The following is a 12,940-nucleotide window of genomic DNA, read 5'->3' as shown; positions in this document are numbered from 1 at the left end:
AAATATTAGTAAAATCAATTAAGGAAACAAAAGGAAATTAAAATCAAATCATTATTTTGTAAGAAACTGCAGCCTTTATACCAAGATACTAAGAGAAATGTGTGAAATTCATAGGAGTAAAATTCTGACTACAGAGACCAAAATCCAACATATTTGGAAAATCAAATCCCCAAAACACAAATATAACCTAAAATAGGAAAACTGCCACATAAACTAAGTAAGTTGAATCTCATTTTAAAAACTCCAACCAAATGAGAAAAAAGTTACACAATCAAAACTTCAGGTCCACACTTAGAGGCATTCTCCAAGCAAAAACAAACCTAAGTTTCCAAGACCTACACAAAGTGAAAATAAGCAAACAATGTTTTAAAATTTATTTTTAAAACAGCATTACATTGATGATTGTATAAGTGGATCAGGGCTTGAAATAATTCTATTGTATTCTTTTCATAAATAGAGATTCAAATATCCTAAGCAAAGTATTATTACAATAAATGAAGTCATGTATGAACATAAAATAGATGAACAAGTGAGAGATGATAAAAGTTACAAGAATTATTAAGATTCCCACAAAAGTAATCTAAGTAGGTGAAAAATACAAAAAGAAAAGCACGCGATCATTTAGATTACATGTTGAAACTCATTTAATAAAACTGAGAATATATTAAAAAAATCAGCCACAATGAACAAAAAATGTGACTTCCTCAATCTGGCCAAGAATAAAAGGAACCCAAAACAAACAACAGAACTAACACAGGATCATTGAAAGCTTTTTCCCTGGGAGTAAGCCTAGCCCAGGAGGCCACTGTTTCCCTTCAACTTCCTACTGAAGGGTAGTCAGGAAAACAAAAGGGCCAAAAAAAAAATCAAAGATATAAGTTAGTTTCTAAGAAAAAAGTTGTTGACATATAAATAGGATGATTCTGTGTATTGATTACAGTATTCAACCAAAAGTATTAACTAGAACAAAGAAAAAAATACTAAGAGGGATAATGTATTAAGTTGTTCATCAACAGTCAGGGAAAGGGCTGATCAAGTCACCATTTCTCATAGTGTTCATTTCACTTCAACAGGTTTCCTTTTTGGTGCTCAGTTAGTTGTCACCGATCAGGGAGAACATATGATATTTGTCCCTTTGGGACTGGCTTATTTCACTCAGCATAATGTTTTCCAAATTCCTAACAGGGATCACTTTTCAGTTAAAATTTAAACACCTAAGAATAACTGTATGTTAATTACAGAGTTCAACCAATAGTACTAGAACAAAAAAAAAACTAAAATGGATAAAGTATTACATTGTACATCAACCGTAAGGACAAGAGCTGATCAAGTCACTGTTTCTCATAGTGTCCATTTCACTTCAACAAGTTTCCCCTTTGGTGCTCAGTTAGTTGTCGCTGATCAGGGAGAACATATGCTATTTGTCCCTTTGGGACTGGCTTAATTCACTCAGCATGATGTTTTCCAGATTCCTCCATCTTGTTGCAAATGACGGGGTTTCATTGTTTTTGACTGCTGGATAGTATTCTATAGAGTACATGTCCCATAATTTCTTTATCCAGTCTACTATTGATCAATCAAAATCTACTGTAATCCATACACAGTTATTCTTAGGTGTGGAAACCTAACTGAAAAGTAATCGCTGTTAAATATAAGAGTGGGAATAAGAGAGGGAAGAGATGTGCAATTCGGGACATGCTCAAGCTGACATGCCACAAACGGTAGATTTAGAAACATACCAGGGGATTCCAATTCAATCCCATCAAGGTGGCATATACCAATGCCATCTCACTAGTCCCAGTGATCAATTTCTTTTCACAATTGATCATAATGAATGGACTAAGAGCCAAAGGGATCACATAAACAAGACTAGTGTCTGCAAATGCTAGCTGATAGAATCAAAAAGGGAGAGAACGATCCAACATGGGAATCGAGATACACAGCAGACCCATAGAATGGCAGATGTCCTAAACAGCACTCTGGCCTCAAATCAGCCCTGAAGGCATTTGGATCCAGCTGAAAAGCCCATGAGAGTATTGAGTATTTCAGGCATGGAAAGCCAAAACACTCTGGCAAAAAAAAAAAAAAAAAAAAAAAAAAAAAAAAAAAAAAAACAACAACAACAACACCACCACACACAAAACCTAAATGAAAGATCTGCTCGAGTGAGATCCCAGTGGAAAGAACAGGTCATCAAAGAAGGAGGTACCTTTCTCTGAAGGGAGGAGAGAACTTCCACTTTGACTACGACCTTGTCTGAATGTGATCAGAGTCAGTGAACTCAAAAGGCTTCCATAGCCTTGGCAACTCATGACAAGAGCCTAGGGTGATTACTGATGCCATAAACAAGAGTGTCAATTTGTTAAGTCAACAACAGGAGTCACTGTGCACTTACTCCTCATGTAGGATCTCTGTCCTTAATGTGCTGTACATTGTGAATTAATGCTATAACTAGTACTCAAACAGTATTTTTCACTTTGTGTTTCTATGTGGGTGCAAACTGTTGAAATCTTTACTTAATATATGCTAAACTGATCTTCTGTATATAAAGAGAATTGAAAATGAATCTTGATGTGAATGGAAGGGGAGAGGGAGCGGGAGACGGGAGGGCTGCGGGTGGGAGGGAAGTTGTGTGGGGGGGGCATTGTAATCCATAAGCTGTACTTTGGAAATTTGTATTCATTAAATAAAAGTTAAAACAAACAAACAAAAAAACAAGGGCTGGTACGTGGCACAGTGGGTTAAGCTGCTGTCTGCAAAAATAAATAAATAAATAAATAAATAGGATGATTCTTATATACAGAGATAATTCATAAAATCTAAAAACAAATACAACTGTTATAAATTTAATGAGATTACTGGAAAGACTAATATACAAAATCCACTAATTACTAAATTCCATCAGTAAACAGAAAAATAATATTAAAGAAGAGGCAGGTTAGAAAATAAATATCTACAAGAGATGAAAGTAAAAATGATTACATTATATATGAATTGTAAACACTATTCAAATCAGAATAAAAAAAAAAAACACAAATGTCTCCACAGAAATGAGGCCCTGCAGCGCATACACAGCCATTAAATGCGAAGTCCCCTTGAGCAAGTCACACAGGATTCTCAGAGGAGGACGCAGGGGAGGCACAAGGGATCCAGCAGGGGCCAGGATCTGGGAGGGGAAAGGCTCCCTGCTGCCGAGGATGCAGCCCTGCAGGAGGACATTTCAGACCTGAACCCGGGCCCAGCCTCACTCTTCCCATCTGCAGGGGCCTGACATTAGGCGTCCCTGCTGTGAGGACGCTGATTCCTGGAGTCTTTTGTGTCATGAGTGCTGACCTCTATGCAAGCTGACCAGTCAGGCGCCGCGGCGTAAACGCTAGGGAATCACGCGAGATCTTGACGCCACAGTCGTTTTCCAGGTCCAGGAAGGAGAGAGGTCCAAGCGGGAGGCTGGGAGAGTCCTAAGGTAGCGCAGGACTGCTCTGCTCGTCCCTTCTTTCATCGCAGGATCCCGGGAAATAGTGAGTGTGTGGGGCTGGGCGACCAGAGTGAGGGAGGGCAGAGCTGGGGACACGGGGCTCCCAGAGTCATCTCTGGAATCTGTTGGCCCCATCTCATGAGTAGCACAACACTTACCTGGGTCTGCTCTGGCCTCTAGCTGGGCCCTGGAGTGGTAGCCTGGACTGCAGGCACCTTGTCCTTCCCTGCTCACAGAGTCTTCACTGGGGCGTGGTGGTCACTAGGGAGAAGCCAGGCCATGTGTGGGTTCAGCAGGGCAGACGCTGTCATATGAGGTCCTCGGTTCCTCCTTCTTCCCACGTGGGAAGCAGGGTCTCCGTTCCTGGCCTTTCTGCATAGCTCTTTCTAGGAGAGATCCTGGTGGTTTAATATGTGGTAATGTTCAGTAGAAACAGTGAAAGAGGGGAAACATTAAATTTATCAGAAAGTTTTTTCTCTGAGACTGTCAGAACTAGAAAAGTTCCACATTATTACACAGTAATTAATCCAGTTTTGGGGATCAAGTAAGTCCATGTTTTTGTATTGACATTTGGTAAATAATGAAAATTTTCTCTGAGAGTTTTAGTGGGAATTAAATCAGATACTGATTTTATTGTTTAACATCTTCAAAGTTTTCCATTCAAATATTGTTTATACTTGTTGCCTACATTCCCTCTAAAGTAGTAGCTCTTTGTTTTTAATTTTAAACTTATTTGGTGAAATATGAAGCCTTTTATTGTTAGGTATGTTTAAAATGGTATCTCGAAAACTAAAAGACAATGGAAGAGTGTGGGAGGGAGGATGGATATATCATTATGTTCTTAGAATGGTATCTGCCAATGATATTAAATGTGTTAAAACTAATTAAAAATTAAAATAAAATACTATCAATTTGACAAATATTTAAAACATAGTGCTAAAACACTGTAGATACTTTCAATTTTTATTGTAATTCCTGTTTATGACAGTTGAAAGAAATCTTATTTTTCTCACTTTAAAATATCCTAATGCATTGGAATTCATTATGAAATTATTCTGTTGAGAAGTCTTTTTAATTTACTCCTTTAACTGGTAATACTGTGGCCATAGAGAAAAAAACTACTATCAACTTGCATAAAAAAGAGCCCTTAAAAATCATCACTCAAAATATTAAGAGACCTACAACATAGCATTCTCTCTTGAAACTCAAGTAACTTACTTCCACTTAAGGTTTTCAAATATGCAGGGATATTTCATTCTGCCAAGTCAGTACCTGAATAATTTTAATCATGTATATGTAATAGCTCATAAAAATTTTTTTGGGAATTAGATGTAGCTATTTGCTATATATTCCAAGTACATATCAAACATATCTGAAAAATATCTTGAATAAAATTCAATCAAATCATAAATAAGAATACAAAGAAATTAGTGTCAATTGGTAAAGTCAACAACAGGAGTCACTGTGCACTTACTCCTCATGTAGGATCTCTGTCCTTAACGTGCTGTACACTGAGGCTTAATGCTATAACGAGTACTCAAACAGTATATTTCACTTTGTGTTTCTATGGGGGTGCAAACGACTGAAATCTTTACTTAATGTACACTAAACTGATCTTCTGTAAAAAAAAAAAAAAAAAAAAAAAAAAAAAAAGAAAGAAATTATCAATTCCCAACTTGACTCTCACTGGGATTAAACATGACAATAGGTCAGATCTGATTTCATCATCATTTAAAAAAAATCATCTATTATTTTTCACTTTATGTTTCTGTGTGGGAGCAAACTGTTGAAATACTTACTTAAGGTATACTAAGCTGATCTTCTGTATATTAAGATAATCGAAAATGAATCTTGATGTGAATGGAAGGGGAGAGGGAGTGGGAAAGGGGAGGGTTGTGGGTGGGAGGGACGGTATGGGGGGGGGAAGCCATTGTAACACATGAGTCGTACTTTGGAAATTTATATTCATTAAATAAAAGATAAAAAAAAATAACAAAAAAAAACATAGCAAGTACTAATTTTCCAACCTTAATTTTTCACAAATTAGGATCTTTAAATCTAGAAAGAGTACTAGTTGACAGAACAATGACCCATGTATTGGGATACCTAATTCTATATAGAATCATCAGTGCTACAGAATACCTGCATGACCTTGATTCACTTCACTGGACCTTAGCATCTTCATGTGAAAAGTGAGTTTGCATAGGATCAGTTGTACTCAACCGATACACTTAAAGGATCTCTTTAGATCTACAGAGGCACTTTAAGATAATAGTGAAACTTTATATCAGAGCTTACATTCTTCAAACATAGATATTTTAAACTGTTTCTACAACTAATACAAAATAATTTGTACATTCAAATGTGTGCCAAACCACTTTTCAACTTTTGAGTATAATCATTGCATTAACTTCTGATACTAAGTTGATTTTGTTTCAGCTCTCTTTTCATAACAGTCCAGTAATTTATACTTCTAGCAAATATATACCTCATTAAAAATTGAATAGTCAGGTTTATACAAATATTTTTCTTCATACAAGTACAGCCTCTTTGTTTAGGTCAAACTGAGAGTAGAGACATCCTGAAAGAAGTTGCTATCCAAATGAATCAGTTGACAAAGTTGTCAAAACCTCAGAGTTAAGGAATGGTACTATGACATATTCAAATATATTTTTGATAGGGTTGGTGCTTTCTTTAATCTGCAATTGATTCTTCTCAAACTGAATATTTTTTATTTGGCAGTAAAGAAACTGCTGTATACAGGATTACTAAATTAATATTAATAATGAAATTAATTTTAACGGAGTTTGATACCAAAATATCAGAGTTGTTTTAACATGTAATTATCTAATATCACATGGTATAAAAGATTTATTAGAATTGAAAATAGCCGGCGCCACGGCTCACTAGGCTAACCCTCCGCCTAGCGGCGCCGGCACACCGGGTTCTAGTCCCGGTCGGGGCCCAGGATTCTGTCCCGGTTGCCCCTCTTCCAGGCCAGCTCTCTGCTGTGGCCAGGGAGTGCAGTGGAGGATGGCCCAGGTGCTTGGGCCCTGCACCCCATGGGAGACCAGGAAAAGCACCTGGCTCCTGGCTCCTGCCATCTGATCAGCGCGGTGCGCCGGCCGCAGCACACCGGCTGCGGCGGCCATTGGAGGGTGAACCAATGGCAAAGGAACACCTTTCTCTCTGTCTCTCTCTCTCACTGTCCACTCTGCCTGTAAAAAAAAAAAAAAGAATAGAATTGAAAATAAAATATGAGATTATATTATTTAAATGTTTATGAAGCATAACTAACTTATAGGAAAAAAAGAAATATACATATATGTCACCAAACCATGTTTTTTTCTCATGTTTTGAACCTATATGTAGGCAGAATATATGGTAAATATTCATAGAACATAAATGTCAGAGGGGGCCTGTATTGGTACTCTACAAAATGTTATAATGTCACCTGGAAGTAGACTGTGATGATTATATATCAGTGTGTATTTTTTAAAAATATTATAGAAAATGAAATTTGAACAAAATCTGGCATTTTGGTAGAGTGGGTTAGGCCACACTAGTGATTCCCACATTCTATATAAGAGTGCCTAAATTTGGGTCTTGTCCCTTCTTCTGATCCAGCTTACTGCTAATGCACATCCCAGGAGGTAATAAATGATGCTAAATATTTGAGTCTGAACAACCCATATGAGAGATCCAGAAAGATTTTCTGGCTCCTGAGTTTCATCTGTCACAGTCCAATTTGGTGCAGGCATTTGGGGAGTGAATCAGTGGATGTTATGTTCTCGTTATTATTCATTCTCTCTCTCTCTCTCTCTCTCTATATATATATATACACACACACACACACACACACACACACATATATATGTATCCATTTCTATCTCTATCTCTATCTCTCAAATCATTCCTTGCTCATTCTCTCCCCCTCCCTCCCAAAACATATTAGTTTGGGTGCTGGCATTTGATTTAGTGATAAAGATTCAAGTTATAATACCCTCATCCCATATCAGAGTGCCTGGGTTCAAAACCCAGCTTTGTCTTCTGATTCCATCATTCTGCTGATGCACATCCTAGTAGGCAGCAAGCAGTGGCTCATGTAGTTGGATTCTGCCACCCACAAGGAAACATGGATTGCATTTTTGATTATTGATTTGATATAGGCATTTGAGGAGTGAACCAGTAGATGGGAATGTCTCAGGTTTAAGGGGCCTAAGTTTCTTTTAAGAGAAGATCTCCCCTAATGTGAGTACCTACCCAGCACCATGACATAACAGGAAATAGTTTCATTGTGATGTTCAGTTACATGTCTGGGGATATTTGTTATTTCCATCTAGCCTATCCTGATAAACCAGAACTATAAGCATGCTTCAACTCAATCAATGTTAGAAAATCAAGGTGGCAGAACACAGCTGGTGCTGATTGTTTGCTTAATGATGAAAAACTATCACACTGGGGAGAACAAACCATCCTACAAAGGAGAAACCTCACTTTCTCATATTTTTGGTTCCATGGCTTTGTTGCACTGTGTTTAGTGAAAGAACAGTCTGCCTCAAGTAAGCACAGATGCCTACACAGCCCCAGGGTTAGGGAATTTATTTCAGTGAAAAATCAGTGAGAAAATGCTTGCTTCATTAGGTATTCATCCATGAGCAAGATGGGCCAAAGGGAAATGTACTACCAGCCACTCCAGAGAAAGAGTCCAGTGAGGGCCTGCCACACCAGTAACTGAACCTGAAGGAGGGAGAGGGAATGAAAAGAGGGACAAAAGATCACAGAGAATGGAGCCAAGACAACAAGGCTGATCAAGGCTCGTTTATTCTAATGTCTCAGTGGGATTTATACACAACCAGCTGCAGAACAAAGAAGCACAAAGAAGCACAAAAGATAACAACATACGTAAGCAATTTATCGGGGCCTCTGGTAGCACACATAATTTTTTTTTAACTTTTATTTAATGAATATAAATTTCCAAAGTACGACTTATGGATTACAATGGCTTCCCCCCCATAACTTCCCTCCCACCCGAAACCCTCCCCTCTCCAACTCCCTCTCCCCTTCCATTCACATCAAGATTCATTTTCGATTCTCTTTATACACAGAAGATCAGTTTAGCATACATTAAGTAAAGATTTCAACAGTTTGCTCCCACGCTGAAACATAAAGTGAAAAATAATAGATGATTTTTTTAAATGATGATGAAATCAGATCAGACCTATTGTCATGTTTAATCCCAGCGAGAGTCAAGTTGGGAATTGCTAATTTCTTCTTTTTTTTTTTTTAACAGAAGATCAGTTTAGTATACATTAAGTAAAGATTTCAACAGTTTGCACCCACATAGAAACACAAAGTGAAATATACTGTTTGAGTACTCGTTATAGCATTAAGCCTCAATGTACAGCACATTAAGGACAGAGATCCTACATGAGGAGTAAGTGCACAGTGACTCCTGTTGTTGACTTTACAAATTGACACTCCTGTTTATGGCATCAGTAATCTCCCTATGCACCAGTCATGAGTTTCCAAGGCTATAGAAGCCCCTTGAGTTCTCCGACTCTTATCTTATTTAGACAAGGTCATAGTCAAAGTGGAGGTTCTCTCCTCCCTTCAGAGAAAGGTACCTCCTTCTTTGAAGACCTGTTCTTTCCACTGGGATCTCACTCACAGAGATCTTTCATTTAGTTGTTGTGTTTTTTTTTTTTTTTTTTTTTTGCCAGAGTGTCTTGGCTTTCCATGCCTGAAATACTCTCATGGGCTTTTCAGCCAGATCGGAATGCCTTCAGGGCTGATTCTGAGGCCAGAGTAGCACACATAATTTTAACAGAGTGTTCTTGATTAACATCCTCCTTCAGGATGGAAGTATGTGACTTTCTTATCCTAGGAATTCCACAAGCCAAGATTGGCCTTCATTTGTCCAAAGGTTGCCTTCAGAGTCCAATGGTTTTTAATGGATATCTTCACAGCCCATATCTGTAGGTTTTAAATATTTGACTTCATAACTGCATGTAATTTCACCAAACATGTTATTGTTCCTGAACTTATTTCCTGGAAGCCCAGTCTTCTTTGTTAATTGACCTATTGATTCTTGGCTCAGATTAACCATTCATGAAAGGGTAAAACATGGGTAATGTGGGTAGGTGGGCTAGTGTGGTGGAGGAGGTAAGGGCTCTGCAGGGAATTAATTTTAATGAGTAATAATAGCTACATACATAGCACAGTGCTCTTCAGTTCATGCAGTGACATAACTATGGAACAGGCAGACAAACCAGCAGTCATAATTCTATAGGAAAATTAAGCCAATTATTTCACTTTTGGATGATTTAAGATAGTTACTTATTTCAAAATGTAGCTCTTGCTGCACATGACAAATTCATAACTCAGCGCCCAAAGTTACTCAAGTTTGGGAGCACAGTTAGTCAGTTTGTTTCTCAGAAATTTCCAGCAAACCAATAAAATGGTCATTTGTCAGATATGGTTATAAAGAGGATTTATTTGTCTGCTTTGGAATTATTATGTGCTCACTTGTTAAAAGCAATTATCTTGATAGAACAGGCTCCTAAATAAGTAAAAGAACTGTGCTGCAGGTAAGTATGTATGGTATTATCACAGTTCTATAAAACAAGCAATTATCAGCAAACATATATGTCATATGGGACAAGAGGAAAGCCTAGAAGGACCTACAAAAGATTCTAACATTGGTTAACATTGGAATGGACAATGAGGTGGGTAAAGAGTACAAATTTTCTTAAGATTGATATATTTTTATATAAAGCTTATTATATGCCAGAAATTATTTTAGTAGTTTTTGCAAGCATTCAGTCACGCAATCCCCTAACAAATGCTTAACATAGGTCCCATTGTTGCCGCCACTCTACAGATGAAGAAAATAAGGCCTAGAGAATTCTGTACTCATGAGAGCAAGATGAGTGAGTGCCAGTGCTGAAATATAACAGCATAGGCTGTGTTCCCAGGTGCTATGCTCTGATGTGTGTATAAAAGGAGACACTAACAAATACCAGTTACTCAAAGTAGTGAGATTTTACTCATTCACATATTATTCTGATATATCATGATGAGCATGAGTAATTCATACAGTTGGAAAAAAATAAGGTATTATTAGGCCAACCTGATCAGACCAAGGTCTAATTTATTTATTTGGCAAGAATTTGTTGTGTTCTCACTATATTTCAGTCAATCATACTCTTTAACATGGTTGAGGTGAAATGATTCTCAATTTTGGGATCAATATTTTCTGCCAGCCAAAATCCAGATAACATCTATCCTAAGATAATATTAATAGTATTTCTGGCCTTTTTGTGGCTTTTACTAGAGGAAATATATATATATATATATATATATATATATATACACACACACACACACACAGGCTTTCCCTCTAGCAAAGGCCACAGTCAGCCAGAAATGGTATTAAAATTATCTTTGGATAGAGGGTCATCCCCTTGTAGTTGTTTTTTATTGCCTCTTTATATATTTATATAGATAGATGGATAATTCTATCATTGTCTGTATTTTACCAATATGGAAATAGAGAAGAAGTAGCTTTCCCATGTCCACAAAGAAGGCTGAAGTGAAGAGAAAAATTAATCCCTGATTTCCTGGGCTCATGCCTTCCAGAATTATACTGTAATCTAAATATGTGATTTTAAACTCTCTAGTAGACACATTTACAATTCATGATAGGTGAAATAATAGTAGATAATATTCTTAATAATATTCTCTTTCAAGAGTCTGGTTCACTCTTCCCTTCCTTCCTGATGAGTGAGTGCCAGGGGGATGATAGTCCCATTTAACATCCAGCCTTCCATGACCCCTTTAATACAAATGAGGTGAAATGACTTCCATTATTGGAATCAATGTTTTCTGCCATTCCAAATCCAGGTAACATCTATCCAAAGATAATTTTAATACCATTTCTGGCTGACTGTGGCCTTTGCTAGAGGGAGAGCCTCTACCCAGGCAGAGAGAGGGTCTATAATGACAAGCATGCATTTTTTTTCCTACTTTAGGAACTTTGGTGTAGCCTACCTAGATATATTGACATGGTCTCAAACCTGAGGGCATTCCCCTTGCAGTTCTTTTTTATTGCCTCTTTATATATCTTTTGACAGGATTTACATCTTTTACATGACTGTTTGGTGATAGTGTAGAATCTTTTATAAACATTGCTTTTGAGTCTTGTGTCACACATGGCCTCAGGACCTCAGTGTCTCCCTTTATGTAATATGGCCATGGATTGCCTCATCAATGGTTTTCTGATCATTTCCCTCCCATAAGGGAATAGCCACTTTTCTTAATTATTTTGGATGGTCTTGTATTAGCTCCATTTTTCTGTCTCTGGTGAACCAAGCCTTAGGGTTGTCTTAGGGAGACTTGAATTAAATGGTATATTTTAATCCTTTTATCAAAGCTTTTTTTAGCATCTTCATCATCTAGCCTATTCCCAATAGCTTTAAAGGAGCTTTCTTTTGGAGGCAATTTACATGGTACACAGGTATTTCAGTGGGAACCAAGAGATACTAACATGTGTGTAATTAGTTTTTTCTGAGCCAGTTGTTTTGCTTTACCATTTCCCTTTCAGTGCAGATTTTTCTGAAAGTGTGACCACATCATACGTGTTCCTGGAGTCTGTGTATGTGGTCTCCTCTTGGACCTCAAGAAGATTTAGAACTTGATTAAGGGCATACAACTCACAGATTTTTTTTTGAATGGCAGAGTGGACAGTGAGAGAGAGAGATAGAGAGAGAGAAAGGTCTTCCTTTTCCATTGGTTCACCCCCCCCAAAGGCCACTGCGGCCAGTGTGCTGTGGCTGGCGCACCACGCTGATCTGAAGCCAGGAGCCAGGTGCTTCTCCTGGTCTCCCATGGGGTGCAGGGCCCAAGCACTTGGGCCATCCTCCACTGCACTCCCGGGTCACTGCAGAGAGCTGGAATGGAAGAGGAGCAACTGGGACAGAATGCCCCACCCTGACCGGGAATAGAACCTGGTGTGCCAGCGCCACAGGCGGAGGATTAGCCTAGACAACTCACAGATTTAAGCAGACATATTTTGGGTAATCTATTGCTTTCACATATTGAGTGACTATCATCACCTATAATCTATAATTGCAAACCTATAATGTCTTTTTCCCACTATTACTCAGGATTAACCATCCAGAGACAGCCACATTCCCTCATGTAAGGGGCCCTCTCTCATATCTGGTTTCATACTCTATAATGCCTAAACAGTATGGCAGGTACTGTTTGATCAGCTTCCCCTTTCCATAAAAATGTAGCCACATTTGTAGAGCATCTGTTGGTAAATATAAATTGCACATTTTTTAAAAAAGTGGTCTCATATTTTAGGATTCCATAATTTGTCAATCATCTTTTTAGCTTTTTGTTAACATATTTTTGACCCGGAATGGTCAAAAATGGGCTAAACCTCTGCCTGCAATGCAA

The 12,940-nt window shown here is 37.8% G+C and overlaps 1 pseudogene; it reads right to left on the bottom strand.

Annotated features, from left to right (window-relative positions):
• Window positions 1-3,610, bottom strand: part of LOC103345945 (beta-citrylglutamate synthase B pseudogene) — a 34,454-nt pseudogene extending 30,844 nt beyond the window's left edge.
• Window positions 3,611-12,940: the final 9,330 nt, after the last annotated feature.

Source organism: Oryctolagus cuniculus, chromosome 20, assembly GCF_051225735.1.
Source record: "Oryctolagus cuniculus isolate XC-2025 breed Fujian yellow rabbit chromosome 20, ASM5122573v1, whole genome shotgun sequence".
Lineage (NCBI taxonomy): Eukaryota > Metazoa > Chordata > Mammalia > Lagomorpha > Leporidae > Oryctolagus > Oryctolagus cuniculus.
Note: the sequence above shows the minus strand (reverse complement) of the source record. Positions and strands in the feature narration are given on the sequence as shown.